Here is a 17,974-nt window from a genome sequence, read left to right as displayed (position 1 = left end):
CGATCGTTTTCAGCATAATAGCCAATAGGAGATAGAAAAACCGAGTATGCAATGTTTCATTTACAAGTTGAAGTGAAAACAGACGGTACTTTAAGTTCTGTGATACTTTCAATATCCTACTAGGTATAGATATTTTTCAGTCTTTGAATTTCAATATAGTATTGCTTTTTTAAGCACTCAAATCATATAGTTATCACCCCTCCTTCCGTTTTTTTACTACAGACTTTTTCTTCCGTTATTAAAGTTTTTTTGGGAAGTTTTTTACTCTGTAGTTGTTTTTCGGATGGAGGAGGAGCCTATGATGGGTGTCCTATTCTAAAGGTACCCTGGGCTTTTGAGGCTATTTTTTTTTTTTTGACAGAAAATGCGCGTCCATTTATTACAGATTTCTTGTTTTGTTTTTGCAATAAACGAAGAACTATAACACAGATGTGCTTTCCTCCCCCCCCCCCGACAAATAGTCCTTCCAAATAAAGTGAGTATAATTTAATAAAAACGAAATTAATTATAAGGATCATTTCGCTTTTTTTTTTTTTTTTTTTTTTAAATTTAAGTTTTATTGATTGCTATAACAAAGGTAAACAACATAACATAGAGGCTATTTTTTTTTAACAAATATTAATGTTTGAAATGAGTGCTTGATTTGCAATTGATTATCAGAGTATTGTTGGACAATCTGACAGTTTCTGATAAATAAATGAATAAAATAATCTTAGTAATTTTTCACCCCAAGAGAAACTGGGCCCCAGGAAAAATGCACAGAGTATGTCAGGAAATTCAGGTCAGCAGGACCGGCAGTAAAATGATTTTTTTTTCTCTTTATTGATTCTTTATTATTTTAATTGGGGATACAAGACCTGTCACTCATCTTTTCTTCAGATATAGTTATAACATGCAAATAAATGTAATACCAATACTTCAAACTGAGACCTGAAACTTGCTTGGTATAAAACAGCTTTGTTCATTGTTGAAAAAATAACATTATTTATCCAGTAGCAACACTTGACTACAGATAGGAGTCACAGCCAAAGCATTATAAATCACAACTCCTTAACCACCATATCAGCAAGGCTAAACCCTCAAGATGTGAACCTTCACATCGCGCTCTGGCCCAAATGTACACTGCTGGATGAACATTGAGGCCCTGGCCAGATGGACCTCCTTCTGCATAGGCTCAGGCTCTACCTTGGGTACCTCCCTACCCCACCCCCAGCTAAAGCTATGACAAAGCTTAAACCACCACCACCTCAGTCTTGAAGGCTCCGATGAAAGCAAATAGGGTGGAAAGAGTGGAGAGCAAGGTGCCTCCAAGGAGCAGGAAGGATCTTTTTTTTATTTTTTGTTACATTTGTACCCCACACTTTCCCACTCATGGCAGGCTCAATGTGACTTACATATCATATGTATACAGGTACTTATTTGTACCTGGGGCAATGGAGGGTTAAGTGACTTGCCCAGAGTCACAAGGAGCTACCTGTGCCTGAAGTGGGAATCGAACTCAGTTCCTCAGGACCAAAGTCCACCACCCTAACCACTAGGCCACTCCTCCACTGTTGCTACTATTGGAGATTCTACATGGAATGTTGCTATTCCACTAGCAACATTCCATGTAGAAGTCGGCCCTTGCAAATCACCAATGTGGCTGCCCAGGCTTCTGCGAGTCTGACGTCCTGCACGTATGTGCAGGACGTCAGACTCACAGAAACAGAAGCCTGCGCAGCCTTCTACATGGAATGTTGCTAGTGGAATAGCAACATTCCATGTAGAATCTCCAATAGTATCTATTTTAATTTTGTTACATTTGTACCCTGCGCTTTCCCACTCATGGCAGGCTCAATGCGGCTTACATGGGGCAATGGAGGGTTAAGTGCCTGTGCCTGAAGTGGGAATCAAACTCAGTTCCTCAATTCCCCAGGACCAAAGTCCACCACCCTAACCACTAGGCCACTCCTCCACTGGTCCTCAGAAGGGACTGGCCTTATATTGGCAGTTGATTCCCACGGTCAACTGCCCGTAAGGTCTAACCATACTCCCTCGCTCTGGGCACAGCCCGGGTGAAGGCTCGGCCTCTTTCCGGTCTGCCGGAAGGCCCAGCCTGGGCACAGAGTGCTGGAAAAGATGGCTTGGGTTATCCTTCCATTAAGGGAGGGGCTCCATATTTGCCCTCCACCCTAAGTACTAATGTTTTTTTGCAGTAGGCTCTCAGGCATACCCTGCTTCCTAGGCAGAGTTACTAAACTCTTACAGGAACAGAGAAGTGCTATCACCAAGTTCAGGAAAACTTGCAACTTCTTATAACAGACTCTTTTAAAAGGCTTTTTGTAAGAAAAAAATTCAGAGACCGGGATCTGGATTAGGGGGTCATTTTTTCCACATTAAGTGGTGGAAAGGCAAAACCAGGATACATAACTTGGAAATTATATAAGGAAGTAAATCCATCAAGGAAAATCCATTTGGGAATACATCTAGGCAGAGGACAGAGGAAACACAAAGAAAGCCAGACTGAAAAAAGATCTGTCGATGAGTGACAATATACAGCCAGCCAAGCAGGGACAACAGCAGCAGTAACAGGGGGAAAAAAAAAGTTATGGGGGAGGGTGGGGGAGAAATCAGCAAATGTGATTTGTAGGAGACTTTACTCAGGAAAACAAAATCGATGTAAATTAATTTGGGCATGCGAGGATTTAAAGGATTTTTTTTTTTCAGATCCTGCAGAGAAAGGATTGATGTATAAGTTCATTTCTTAGTTTCTGACTAGTGCAGAGAAAGGGAAACTAAGGAGATCAGTAAAGCGGCCTCTCTTTCAAGGGAATCAATTTTACACGGTTACAACATTTGTTTAAAAAAACAGTCTTCATAGGGTTTTGGATACATTTACGACCTGGCCTGATGTTCTTGAAGTACGTGCTGTACTGTTCAGGGCTTACAATTCAAAATTAAGAAAATTCCTGGCAAAACGCAAGGTTTAGGATGTTACTTAACTGTGTCAGGCATCTGAGCTTCGGCATTAAAAGTACTTCAAAGAATATATATTCTTGACCGAGTAGAAACAAATCAATCTTAAATAAAAGTGCAGAATGTAAAGAGGTTTAGTATTCGCTACCCTCTTGCCTCCAGGAATTCCTCTCCTTGAATTTAAGTCCTAAAATCTGCAACACTTATTTCAGAAGCAAGAGATTTGATGCTGAGGTTAGCAAAACCCAGCCAAAGATAGATTGATTTTAAACTAGTTTCTTAGATGCACCACCTCCCTTTCTTAGAAAAAAGACAGCTCAAGACACACCAGATGAACCGAGTTGTTCAGGCTTTGAACTTCCGTTAGACGTTTGAAGAAAGTGATCATTGTTTGTCCGTAAAATAAAACTGACGCGGATCTTATCAGCTAGTGCTGACGTCACAGCACGCGATTATTGCGTCATCTTCATTGTTGTCCCAATACTTTTGGTCGCAAGAAAACTCCATCGGGTTTAGGTATAGATTTGCATATTCTAAACCTATCTTTCTAAAGGTTATGTCCTACGGACCAGCTATTGTTTTATTGTAATAAGAGATTTTAAAGCTTCCGTGTATCTTTGCTTTCGTATTGCAATTGTAATTCTGACTTTTGGGACGCAGGCACAGTAGTAAGTAAAATTGATCTGCTTTTCATCCGATCTTGTAACAGTCTTTTCTCTACGTGTTTTATCTGAATCAAAGGAAGAGGCTGGAAGCATGGGATCCAACTTTTCAAAATTATTGGTGGTGCTATGCCCAGTGGAAATAACTCCTCCCTAGACATATACAAGAAATGTTCTCAATATTGGGGGTGCTCAAGCACCCACAGAGTCGACTCCTATGGAATGGGCAATATATGGCTATGTGAGTGGTTTAAGCTAGTAAAACATTATCGAAACGACTGAAGTAGATTTTAAAACGTGTTTTTTAAATTACTTAAAAAGAAAAAAAAACTATTTCCATGTAACTTCCTCGAGTGTCCCCTAGTCTTTGTACTTTTGGAATGAGTAAAAAGTGTTATTAATCTTGATGGTAAATTATGTAGATGTTTTGTGAATTGACTTAAGATTGCTATTTTATATTTACTTGAGTTCACTTGGATAAAAATGGGTCAGATATTTTACTTGTAGTGGCTGGTTATAAATAATAAATCAATATGGAATGCTGAAAAAAAAATTACTTTTAAATTTCCGAAACTTCCGGTGGCTTGAAATGAGCAAACCTATCCAGAAAAAAAAAATATATATATATAATTGTAGTAATCAATGTATACCAACTTATTAACCATTGGAGCTGGGACTGACATACGGTGACATCACGTACGGTGACATCATGTACGGTGACATCACCCTCCGAACCCCCTCCCCTTTTTCCATCTCTTTGCTATCCCATCTCTTATTAAGGGGTCATTTTACAAAGGCGCAGGAGGACCTACGTGCGTACGCTAGCGCATGAGCCAGGTGGTAATTCCGAATTTGGCGCACGTCCAATCCCATAGTAGAAAATAATTTTCTATTTTCTACTGCGGGCCGCTTACCTGGCGGTAGACAGCAGTTGTCACATGCTGCATGCTTACCCCACGGGTAGCGCATGAGACCTTACCGCTAAGTCAATGAGTGGCGGTAAGGTCTCAAGCCGAAAATGGACGCATGCTGGTTTCAGTTTAAGCACACATCCATTTTTCGGCCCCTTAAAAAGGCGTGGTAAAAATTGGCCCAGCAAGTAGCCAAAATACACAACTCACACTAACGCAGCCCACTTTTTACCACAGCTTAGAAAAAGGACCCCTTAGCATTTTATCTCTTCTAACACATAAATGCTTTCAGCCCCAACAATGCTTGAAATAAATCAACAGAAAACAGAAACAGGGAAACGGGTATAAGAGAAAAGAAAGACAGCGGAGGTCATCATTTTCAAAGTAATCAGGTCAAAGGACCTCTTATAGCTCACAGCTATTTCAAGTTCAGACCTTACATTGATTTAAACCTTTGTACCTCCACACTCAGCGAAATAACTCCAGAAAGAAATTGTTTCAAACACTATAGACTTTTAGGAGTGGTCACCTAGCTGCCATTGCAGCGCTGACCCACACCAACCAAATAAACATGGCGTTTCAGCACTAAGCCTGCTTTCAGAATTAGCAAACACAAAACTTGACCATTGATACTTTAATGTGGTATCATGCCACACTTAGTTCAGTAGAAAAGATTACTGTGGGATAAGATTTGAAATTCCCTTTCACAACTTAGTGTTTAAAATAATTCAACCACAGAGAAGGTGACAAAAAGACTGAACAGCAGACGATGTCCAATATACAGTAATACCTCGGTTTTCGTTGACTTCGGTTATCATCATTTTTGGTTTTCGTCGATTTTTTTTTGCAAAACATTTGTCTCGGATTTCGTTGGTTGCCTCGGATTTTGTCAATGTGCCCACGTGACCTCGCTGCTAATTTTGCGAAAACAAAGGGCGACCCACGCATTCTGCTCAGTGTGGTGTTGTTTCTCGTTGTAAGAGCATCACCCCGCTCATCTAGCCAAACAATTCCATGTTAAATGTTCATTGGATTTACATTGATTCATACGGAAATAATTGCCTCGGTTTTCGTCAGACGGATTATTGATGAAAACAGAGGTATCACTGTATAGAAGCTTTATTAAAACATCCAGGACTCAACATGAGTTGTGTTTTGGCCAAAAGTGTCCTGCTTCAGGAGTCTTCCGCACTCAGGCCCTTCTGAGAGAGAAATGGATTTTCAAAGAAGATTTGGAAGACTCCTGAGGCAGGCCACTTTTGGCCGAAACACAATTTGTGCTGAGTCCTGGATGTTTTAATAAAGCTTCTATGTATTGGACATCGTCTGCTGTTCAGTCTTTTTGTCACCCTTGCTCTGGTTTGGCTTGTTTGTGAGACTGTGAAGTCCCTGTTCTTCTATTCATATTGCCGTAAAATAATTCAACAACACCCATAGCGGAAGTAAACATTAGGCCACAGCGTTGTTTATTCACAACGCTTAACTTGGAAACCATAAAAGTCGTAACATTAATACCCCTAGCTACACTGAAAATATAATGGAAATATCTCCATCCCCCTCAGCTACTCATCTTGTCAGCTAAGTAGCAAGTCCACTGCCAATCCCTTGCTGCCAATCTCAGTTCTCAAAGGTCTACCTTGAAAGCAAGAGCCCTGGTGCAGGCATGGTCTTCCATGCCCATTAACTGGGTCTTGTGACCCACCCTGATAAAGCTTGTTGTTATGACTCATCCCCGATGAGCCACAACCCCTGTAGGTCGGGTGTCCACTGTTGTGACAACCCTAACCGCTCTCCACTCTACCTGCCCAAACTCCCAGCAACCATGCCTACCACAAAACAACACTGAAGGGTGGGAGGGAAGGTAAGCTGCCTCCGAGGAGCAGAAAAAGCCCGATCCTCAGAGGGACTACATTAAATACTACTACTACTACTACTACTACTTAACATTTCTAGAGCACTACTAGGGTTACGCAGCGCTGTACAAATTAATAACTAAGGACGGTCCCTGCTCAGAAGAGCTTACAATCTAAAGGAAGCCCGAAAATACCTTCCTAGAAGAGGGTACTGCACTCCCAAACACCTAACTCCAAGCTGCCTCTATCTGTGGAACTACTTTTCTTATCTCTGCAATGAGCTGATCCCACTTAAACTTCTACCTTCTCTTCACTGATACAGCTCATGAAACTACAGGGTTCCTTTGTGCTTATGAACATCTAACTGTGAGTAATCATCTATGTTATTCAATAAAGGAACTTCAGAAAAGAACAAGAGATTTAGGTGTGTTGATGTGCTAGGGGTTTATACTTCAAGATATCGAGACTTATAGCTAAATAACGCTTAAGAAACAGCTATACAAGTCTCGAGAGACTTGACAGTTCCAAATACTTGACAGATCCAAATACTGCTCAAGCAGGTCCCTCTTCTTAAGTACACCTACCCAGTAGGGTCCTGTGGGTTCAGCGAGAAAGCTGTTTTGATTCAAAAGGGGCCAATCTACAAACCCTCCCTAGATTTCAGCCATTGTTGATTTTAATTAGAAAAGTTGCACTAAATTATTTAAAAATTTCTCCCCCTCGGTGACCCTAAAAGCTATTTAAAGGAGTAGACATTGAACTCTTGGGCAAAGAACTTTCAGTTTAGTCCCTTCGGTAAGCCTGTACCTTATTTCAATTAGTTGGTTTGCTAGCATCTTAAAGTCAGCACAGTTCAACTTGAAAAAATGTTTCCAGTTTCATTGCATAACCATTTTGGCAGATTTTGTGAGGCCGCCAGTCTTAGTAATACAGTGAGCACAGTGCGAGGAAGGGTCACCAATCATTAATCAAGACTGCGGGGAGAGACAGCAAAGTCCTGGGTTCCCCTCTCCTCCGCAAGCCTTAGCTGCACCTCTGGGTGACACAGAAACAATCCCAATGTATTCTCCAGACCTTGAGAGAACACATTCATCCTTAATTTCCTCCCCCACCCCTCTATCCCTACCTCTCAATAGCAAACCTCCCCATTCACCCAATCCAGTCTGGTCAAAAAATGAATGGTAACAGTCGCTTCAATAAGACGGAGAAAAGTTACAAAAGAGTCTATCGCGTGACAGGATAAACATATGTACAAATATATACCCTTTCAGGAAAATCATATTTAAAAAAAATCCTCTCAGGAAAATCATATAAAAAAATTCAAAAGTAGCAGTCGACCCCTCTTTAGCAACAGACGTTTTGCATTTTTGAAGGCTGGAAGTTTGCATGCAGGGAGCGTGGAGGTTCTGGCTTGGGTCGTTTTATTCAGAGAAACAGTTTGGCTCGTCTGCAAGGAGAGCTGCGAATGGACCCGGAGCCCTCTCTGTGTAATGCAGCTACATAGTTTACATTATACTGCGAAAATCAGAAATCAAACTACCGAGTCGAGCATTAGATCCAGATGCTAGAGCACCAAACAGTTTCATGCCCCATGTGCTTCATATGTATTAATGCATGCCCATCCTCGAGAAATGCATAGGTGTAGATATGTTGCTTGTAATATTATATTATATAAAATTATATTACATAATAGGGGATGTCACAGGAAATTAGGTTGTGAGAGAATAATGACTTCCTGCTATGTTGTACTTTCAGGCATCTGCAAAAGTAAATGCAAGGTAATGTCCAAGTCTTTGGCAAAGCAGAACACAGTGCGGAAAAGCTGATCCAGTACCTTTAGTGATTATATTTAATGAGAAACACCCAAATAGAACCATGTAAGAATCAAGGGCCAGTTAGAAGGCAGCTTACCTGGTGGGGGACCTGCTACATCCAGAGATGGGTGGTCTGGCCACTAGTTTGCCTTGTTCAGAGATCAGAGCAGCAGCCCATCTTTAAGGAATCAGCGGCGAGCACATCTTTAGAGGGCGTACGCTGGGTCAGTTTTTAGCACGTCCTGGAAAAAGGGCCTTTTTTAATGAGACCTGAAAATGGATGCGCAGCCAAATAAAAACCAGCACGAACCCATTTTTGACCCGAGACCTTACCACCACTCATTGACTTAGTGGTAAGATCTCATGTGCTACCCAAGCGGTAGGCATGCAGAACACACCCTCTGCTGTTTACCGCTGGTAAGCGCCACGTGGTAGAAAATATAAAATATAGTGTGAAATGTATTGCTTTTCAAACAAGCTTTGCTTGATTATAATTGTAAAAAGTTATAAATAAAAAAAAAGAAAATATAAAATATAATAAAATAGAAACTATTTTCTAGCGCACGTTTTCAGGGCACGCCAAATTCAGAATTACTGCCCAGGGCACACGGTAGCCGGGCGGTGGACGCACTAGGTCCTTATGCGCCTCTGTAAAAGGGCCCCTTAGCCAACCTGTCATTGGCTCCATGTTTTTTGCTTTTATGAGTAAACAAGTCCCTAACAAACAACATGAGGATAGATTTATTGTATTGCATTATTTTCGAGTCTTATGCTGTGGACCTTCACTTTATTATTTATTATTATTATTTATTGCATTTGTACCCCACATTATCCCACCTATTTGCAGGCTCAATGTGGCTTACAGAGTGTTCTTATGACAAAGTCATGACAGGATCTAGATACAATCAATATTAAGCAGAAGATGTAAGAGGGATAAGAGAAGGAAGGGTTATATAGGGTGGTGTAGGGTGTGTTTTAATTCTTAGGTGGGTTGAGTGGTGATAGTGTCATTAAGGGTTCATTTTGTAGGTTTTGTTGAAGAGATATGTCTTCAAGGATTTGCGAAAGTTGGTTAGATTATCCATGGTTTTCAAGGCTGTGGGCAGTGCGTTCCATAGCTGTGTACTCCTGTACGAGAAGGTAGTGGCGTATGCCTGCTTATATTTAATTCCTTTACAGCTGGGGAAGTTCAAATTGAGGAATTTGCGGGCTGATCTTTTGGCGTTTCTGGGTGGTAGGTCCACTAGGTTTAACATGTAGACCTTCACTTGTGATGCTTTGTTAATTATTTACCTAAATGTTTTCCAGTAGTAACATTTTATATTGTTTTATCTTTTTTTAGCACCAACACCGATTTTTTTTGAAGACTAGTAAGAGTTTTCCTCCAAAACCTGCACCAATTTTGCACCGGCCTTTTCCTCGAAAGAACACGGAAATGGATGCTCTCATTGACAAGTCAGGCTTAAGGCTTTCATCAGAGGAAACCTGGCGCAAAGCGTTAGTATATCAGCACTCCACCTCGCTCCAGTTTCAAGAAATCAAGGAGGGGGGGGGGGGTTCATTTTCAAAGTGGGGCATCAAGCACCCAGCATACTTCTGCTTAGCTCTGGTATGGCCAAAGTCTACATTTATCTAAGCACCACTTTAGCAGGAAGGTGCAAATTCATAACATAACATACATAACATAACATAAGAGTAGCCATACTGGGTCAGACCAATGGTCCATCTACTCCAGTATCCTGTTTTCCAAACAGTGGTCAAGCCAAGTCACAAGTACCTGGCAGAAACCCAAATCGTGGCAACATTCCACGTAGAACCCCAAAGAATAGCAAGATTCTGGAATCCTAAAGAGTGACAAGATTCCATGCAGAATCTCAGACTAGCAACATTCCATGTAGAACCCCAAAGAATAGCAAGATTCTGGAATCCTAAAGAGTGACAAGGTTCCATGCAGAATCTCAAAGAGTAGCAACATTCCATGTAGAACCCCAAAGAATAGCAAGATTCTGGAATCCTAAAGAGTGACAAAATTCCATGCAGAATCTCAGAGTAGCAACATTTCATACTACAAATCCCAGGACAAGCAGATGTTATAAAACGTTAACAACATGAAACCGAAGGGCAGTTTTTGGTATCATTAGTGCCTTAGGGTGAGCGGTTCATCCAGACCCCGCCTGTTACACTCCTTTTTCGGTGCGTGCCATGGCAGGCTCTGGTTGATTTTTGAGGCCTATAGGTCTTGGTGGGTGACTAGGGGATTGGGACTTCATTCTGAAAAGGCCCAGAATGAAAGCTTAGGTTTGCTGCACAAATGGGCAATTTGTATTGGCCTGGTGGGAATTGTGCACCAATGGGGACAGTTCTCCTCGGGCACAGGGGAGGGATCAATGGGAGCTACTTAAGGCCAGTCCCTCTGAGGATCAGGATCCTTCCTGCTCCTCGGAGGTGGCTTGCTTACCCTTCCCTCCTGTCCTCAATTTGTTCTGTCTTCTGTGTGTTTATTTGGGCATGGTGGAGCAGTTTATTTATTGTAGTTTGGGGGGGGGGGGGGGGTTGGGGACCCAAGCTAGAGCTTGTTCAGAAGGAAGTCCTTCTGGACAGGCCCTCAATGTTCACCAGGAGGTGAATATTGGGCCCAAGCTCAAATACAAGAGTGGAGGTCCATTTCTATAATTTTACTCTTGCTGTTATGATGGGAAAAAATAATTGTTTACATTATTTGGCTTTAGTTGCATTGACTCCTTGTTGATAATGGGGGGTTAGTCTGGTTATTGTTTGTAAATAAATAGCTTTTCACTTGTTTTGTTAGCTCGGTTGTAAAGTTTTCAGCAATAAACAAAGCTGCGGCCTGTTTTTTATACCAACAAGTTTTCCTAGTCTTAATTACTTACATTGATTAATTTGTGTTTGTGCTATTGTTATTTAATAGTTTATTGAGGGAGATAAAGGGGTTGATTAGTCTTGTAACCAGAGGCGTAGCTAGATGGGATGCAAGGGGAGCGGCTGCTTCTCCAAACAGATTTTGAACAAAATGGTGCCTATATGGATCAGCCTTTCAGCTTCACGCTGACGCCTGTTTTACCAAAGTTCTGCTTCCCCGACATCAAAACCTGGCTACGCTTCTGCTTGTGTCCCCTATCAATAGTATCAGTTTTCGCCTCAGTCCAGGAGGTGTTAGAGATTGGAGGGAAATAAATTAATCCCATCGAGTTATAAAATTACAGAAACCCTAGAAAACTGCCCCACATTGAAAATTAAGGGACCCTTTCCCAAGGGCGTGGGAGGGCCTACGCCCATACAGTGCGTGCCAAACCGGCACTACTGCCCAGCTAGCATGTGAGCCACGTGGTAATTCTGACTTTGGCATGTGCCGAATCCTGCAGTAGAAAAATAATTTTCTATTTTCTACCGCGGGCCGCTTACCCGGCAGTAAACAGCAGTTGGCACATGCTGCACGCTTACTATGTGGGAAGCATATGAGACCTGACCGCTAGGTCAATAAGTGGCGGTAAGGTCGCAGGCCAAAAGTGGATGCGCGCTGGTTTCAATTTTAGCGCAGGTCCATTTTCCGGCACCTTAAAAAAGGCCCCTTTTCCTAAAAGCGGTAAAAAATGTTCTGGTGCATGTCCAAAAGACACGCTCGCACTACCGCAGGGGCTACTGGTTACCGCAGCTTCGCAAAAGGACCCCTTTGTAAGGTAAACCTCAGAATTGCCTACCTCCTTTGAAGTTTATATATTTATATATTTATTTATTTATTTGCTGCATTTGTATCCCACATTTTCCCACCTCTTTGCAGGCTCAATGTGGCTTACATTATGCCGCAATGACAATCGTCATTAACGGTATGAGAAGAACAAAGTAGTGTTACAATTAAGGTACTTTAGATATCAAAAATATTTGAAATAAAAGAAATGATTAATACCTATCGGATATGCAAAATGTAAGGTAGAGTATAGTGTTAAATAATAACAGTATGATTAAGTAGCCAAATTAAGAATTCAATGTTGATTAGTTCAATACAGATGTAATAGTGAGTCTTTTATGAAGGATTCTTGTTGTAAGTCTCGTTAAATAATTTAGTTTTCAGTGATCTCCGGAAGGCTGTCAGATTGTGCGTTGTTTTTAAGGGATTCGGTAGTGCATTCCAACATTGCGCACAGATGTAAGAGAAGCTGGATGCATATAATGACTTGTATTTAAGTCCTTTACAGTTAGGGTAACGGAGGTTTAAGAAAGTACGTGTAGAACTTTTAGTATTTCTTGCTGGTAGGTCTATAAGGTCTGACATATAAATCGGGGTCTCTCCATGGATGATTTTATGAGCCAGAGTGCAGACTTTGAATGAACTTAATATTTTTGCAAGCAAGTTTGTACCTACGTTTCTGCAGCAGCGGCAAAAGAGCTTGGCAGATCCAGTACTGTTTTATCTATGCGTTTATAGCCCATCTACTTGACTTACCTTGATTCTAATATTAAGCCTAATACATATGACACGGTAAATCTGTGCTGCGTCTCAGATCAGTGCCTGTGTTTTGATCCCTTCAAGGTATACCCCATGTGGAATGTCTACAGATCTGGGCATGAATAAGACAGTGTGATGGCCATTGGCGACGGCTAAACCCAGGGAAGGTACAAGAGAGATTAAAGCACAGTAGCAAAGAATGTATTCAAATCACTGTTTATTTATTGGGATTTATTAACCGCCTTTACCAAGAGATTGACCCAAGGCAGTGTACAGCAGGTACTATCTAATATAATAATTTGCACCTCGTGGCAGTGTGGCAATGAAGCCGTGTAGTGTTCCTGGGGTTCGTAATCGCCCCGCCCTCGAGACGTCAGAAGGAGAAGGGACCAACCGCAGGCAATCGCACTCGATCTCACTGCCCCGCCCTCGGAGAGAAAGGAAGGCTGCATAGCAACCTGCAAACAAACGTTACTCCGTCCCGAACAGCCCTGATCCCCTTCCCCCCCCCCCTCCAGTCACCCAGCGATTCTCCACGCAGGGGACAGAGGAGAATCGCTGGGAGGCTGGAGGGGGGGGGGCAGGGGAGAGAGGAGAATCACACACACTCTCTCTCTCACAGACACACTCGTACCCAGTCTCATTTTCTCTCTGTCACACACACACACTCGCACATTCACTCTCTCTCTCTCTCTCTCTCTCTCTCTCTCTCACAGTCACTCTCACACATAGTCTCTCAAACATACACACTCCGAGGAAAACCTTGCTAGCGCCCGTTTCATTTGTGTCAGAAACGGGCCTTTTTTATTAGTTTGACATAAAACTTACAATTTTGTTAACAGCATAGCAATAGTAAAAATGGCCAAATATAAACATAAATATTTGAGAACTGCAAGTTAAAACCTAATAATAGGCCTACTATGAAACAATATCAAACATATACACATTTAAATAGCAGATATAATACACTGTCAGCATAATACTAATGAAACATCTACATAATACGCACATGATAGAACATTCAAATAATTCTTTTATACAACACACCATTATCTATCATTTCACCCACAGTACGCATTTTCAAACCTATATGGTTCCCCAAAGAAATTTGCGATGGATTAAAACTGACAGTTCATACAGCAGCTCAAAAATTCATAACAATTCACATGCATTCAATAAATAAATATAGTAAACTGTAGTATAAATAAAACATAATACCAAAGATAAATAACAGACTCTATCACTGACAAGTGTGGAAGATGTGTCTGTCTACCTTATTGGCAGACTGGCTCAAGAAAGCACTCGGGGGGGGGGGGGGGGGAGTAGCCTAGTGGTTAGTGCAGTGGACCTTGACCCTGGGGAACTGAGCTCAATTCCCACTGCAGCTCCGTATGACTGTGGGCAAGTCACTTAACCCTCCATTGTCCCTCACCCTCCCCACTGACAGTTTGAACTTCGTGGGTGTGGCTTGGATCTCTTTCAGGGAGAGAAAACTAACAACTTATAGCAGCAGCTTCAGAGAGCATTTTCCATCTCACAGATAGGCTGCAGAGAATACCTTCTCCTGCTTTAGACTTAATCCCGCCCACCCTACCCCTCTACCCACCCACCCCTAGAGTGACATGTCTTATATAACCTCCATATCAACCCACTCATTACTTTACCTCACCCATTTCTATTCTTCTATCACCTTCTCCCACTACTCCAACCAGAGTTACACCTAATCACACTGACCACCCTTCAACATCTTCAGTCCTTCTGTGACTGTTCTTTTGTGCTTGACTGCTTAAATATTTTAAATTTAAATGCTTTACTTTTTGTCTATTAGATTGTAAGCTCTTTGAGCAGGGACTGTCTTTCTTCTGTGTTTGTACAGCGCTGCGTACACTTTGTAGCGCTCTAGAAATGTTAAATAGTAGTAGGTACAAAATAAGTACCTGAATATATGTAAACCGCTTTGAATGTAGTTGCAAAAACCTCAGAAAGGCAGTATATCAAGTCCCATTTCCCTTTCCCTTATGACATCACAATATCAGCAGTGAGCCAAGTATCGGGCAATCAAGCCATTGTGACATCACTGATGACGTTGGCTCTTATTGGTGGAATGAGTGGAGGAGTAGCCTAGTGGTTAGTGCAGTGGACTTTGATCCCAGGGAACTGAGTTCAATTCCCACTGCAGCTACTTGTGACCCTGGGGAAGTCACTTAACCCTCCATTGCCCCTGGTACAAAATAAGTACCTGAGTATATGTAAACCGCTTTGAATGTAGTGGCAAAAACCTCAGAAAGGCGGTATATCAAGTCCCATTTCCCTTTTACAAAGGTGCGCTACCATTTTTAGCACATGCTAATGATTAGTGCACCTTAAACACTAGAGATGTCCATAGGAATATATACAAAACAAATACTCAATGTCCCAAACATCCATATAGAGAGCAGGATTTTTAAATACCATCTGGTGCATAGGGATAATCAGATTAGCTGCCTTTCACAACCATATGAACAATCTTGGAATATATGGGCATCTCTAGCATTTGGCGTACGCTAAAAATGCTAGCGCACCTTAGTAAAAGAACCCCTCAGTTTCAGGGACCCTATTACTAAGCTGCATAAGCATCTATGCACACCCAACGCACGCCAAAATGGAGTTTCTGCCCAGCTACCACGTGGCTCTTGCGATAATTTAATTTTTGGCGTGCGTCCAATATGCGCATCCGAAAAATAATATTTTCAGATGCGCGCATCAGACGCGCACCAAGTGGCATTTGACGCACATAGGTCATTACCACCCGGATACTGCGTGAGTCTTTACTGCTAGGTTAATGGCTGGTGGTAAGGTCGCAGACCCAGAATGGATGCGCAGCAATTTTGATTTTGCCACACGTCTATTTTCAGCAAAAATTTTAAAAAGGCCTTTTTTTTTACAGGTGCGCTGAAAAATGGATCGGGGCGCACCCAAACCCCACGCCTACACTACCGCAAGCCATTTTTCAGTGCACTTTCGTAAAAGGACCCCTCAGTTCTGGATCTTTTTTTTTTTTTTCGCAAAGAAGTAAAACAGGTCCAACAATAGATTCATACAATAAATTAATCAAATTAATACAGTTACAAAAAAATGACTTAATTCTAAACATAACTGTAGCAAAGGTCTTGTAATCGAATGCTTACTTCTGAAGCTTTTTGACCAAACCCAGGATTACAAACCAAAATCGGTACATTTCCTCTGCTCCTGGCCATTTGTTTTAATGATCCCCAACATCTTCTAGATTGGTTCTTTAACCTGATTGCTTTGAAAGTTTCGGGGTTGTTTGTTTTGTTTGACAATACTTAAGACAATGGCAGAAGTTTCAAGAAGAGTGAAAGAGACCTAGGAAGGGTTTTACACTGTTTTCTTGTATCTGAAATCAGTTCACTTTACTGGCTTCCAATCAGATACCGCATACAGTTCAAGCTTCTCCTTCTTACCTACAAATGCACTCAGTCTGCAGCCCCTCATTACCTCTCTACCCTCATTTCCCCTTACGTTCCTGCCCGTAACCTCCGCTCACAGGACAAATCCCTCCTCTCAGTACCCTTCTACACCACTGCCAACTCCAGGCTCCGCTCATTCTGCCTCACCTCACCCTATGCAAATGGGACTTGATTCAAAGCAGTTTACATAGTATATACAGATACTTATTTGTACCTGGGGGAAGGGAGAGTTAAGTGACTTGGCGACAGTCACGAGGAGCTGCAGTGGGACTTGAACCCAATTCCCCAAGATCAATGTCTGCTGCACTAACCACTAGGCTACTCCTCCACTCAACCCATTGCATTGTTTTTGTCTTTAAAAAAATTTGGGGATTCAAGAGCTTTTCACTGCATGCCCTCCAATTTAGCCTGATGACTGGAGAAGACCTGATCAGATTAATGAAATGTAGCACTCTATTGTACGTGAAACCCCGGTGGGGATATAGAATGAGGATTTGCATTACCAGAATATCAAGCAGAAGAAATTTACAAAATCTCTATGGGGGCATGAGGTGGAATGGATGCTATCTATAAATACATGAGGAGAATACTGGCACCAAAGAGTAAAGGGAAGGGGGGAGAAGGGGCGGTGAATATGGCTTCAAGCATCTCCTGAGCACGTCCTAGAGCACTGCTTTGGAATCAGGATGAATCATAGTTTTGAGGGAAAGTCAGGATTGACCATGACTAGCTGTAACCTTAGAGCAGGGGATGGCTAGGAGATTATTTTTGCACTTGGGCAATTCAAAGATGCAAACGTGCCTTGTCAGGGTTTATCACTTTGGGCTTTGACCCAGGCATGTGTGACAATTTCACACAAAGCATTCCTTCGGCTACCACCCTCCCCTTCCCCCTCCCCGCCCGTTCTCACACAATCCGAGTATGTTCTGCTGGGGTTTCTCCTTGGTTCTCGCCCCATTACCGAAGGCATCTTTAGAAGGCAGAGCACCCAAGGTCTAGATGGCGATCCGCCTCCTCTCTGAAACTGATCCTGCTGGCAGAATGGCAGGTTGGATCTAATTTGTTTCTCTCCGTCCAACTGCCTTTAACTTTGCCTTGAAAATTTGGCGTACAGTTGACATCAATCATGTCTCAAGTCTATGGAAAGGAATAAGGATAGAATATCAGAGAGGTGACCAAGCATGCCACATGATTCAAATCATCTTAACATTGATTAATTGGGTTCAGTCTGAGGTTCTGAATCATAACAACTGTTGTTCCCCTTCACATAACATCAACAGCCGTTTAAAGGAGCAGTATCCATTTACACCGTGCATGTCATGCATTAAAGGCGATCAAGTCCCATTACGCATTTAAATGCTGGATGAGTTTTAGACAAACTCAATTTACTCAAGATATGTTCAAAAGGTAATGTAGGGAGTAGACACTAGGTCTCCACCCACATCCTTTTGCAGAAAACCTCTTTAAAACATGAAAACGTGTTTTGGATTTAGCTCTGACATACGGGAGGTTTTTGCGCTGATAAAAACTTCAGAAGGTGGAACCCAAGCTGCTCAGTTTATGAAAAAAATACCTTTGCAAATCAAGGTTCCTTAACGTGGCCTGAAATGTAAAACCTGCTTTCGATGCCTGCAGAAAGAGAGAGAGAGAGAGAAGGGGGCTCAGAGACCAAGAAATAAAACTGAAGACTTTCTTAAAAGAAAAATGAGATGGGGACTGGGCTTTTTTTTAATAGTCCATGAGGGGCATTTTCGATAGTGCATCTAAGTCGGACTTTGGATGTTTTGCACTAAAAGTGCCAAATCTGAATAGGAAATTTACCCATTTTCGAAAAAAGAAAAACG

This window comes from Microcaecilia unicolor, chromosome 11 (genome assembly GCF_901765095.1).
Source record: "Microcaecilia unicolor chromosome 11, aMicUni1.1, whole genome shotgun sequence".
Taxonomy (NCBI): domain Eukaryota; kingdom Metazoa; phylum Chordata; class Amphibia; order Gymnophiona; family Siphonopidae; genus Microcaecilia; species Microcaecilia unicolor.
The sequence above is the reverse complement of the archived record's forward strand: the minus strand, read 5'-3'. Positions refer to the sequence as shown.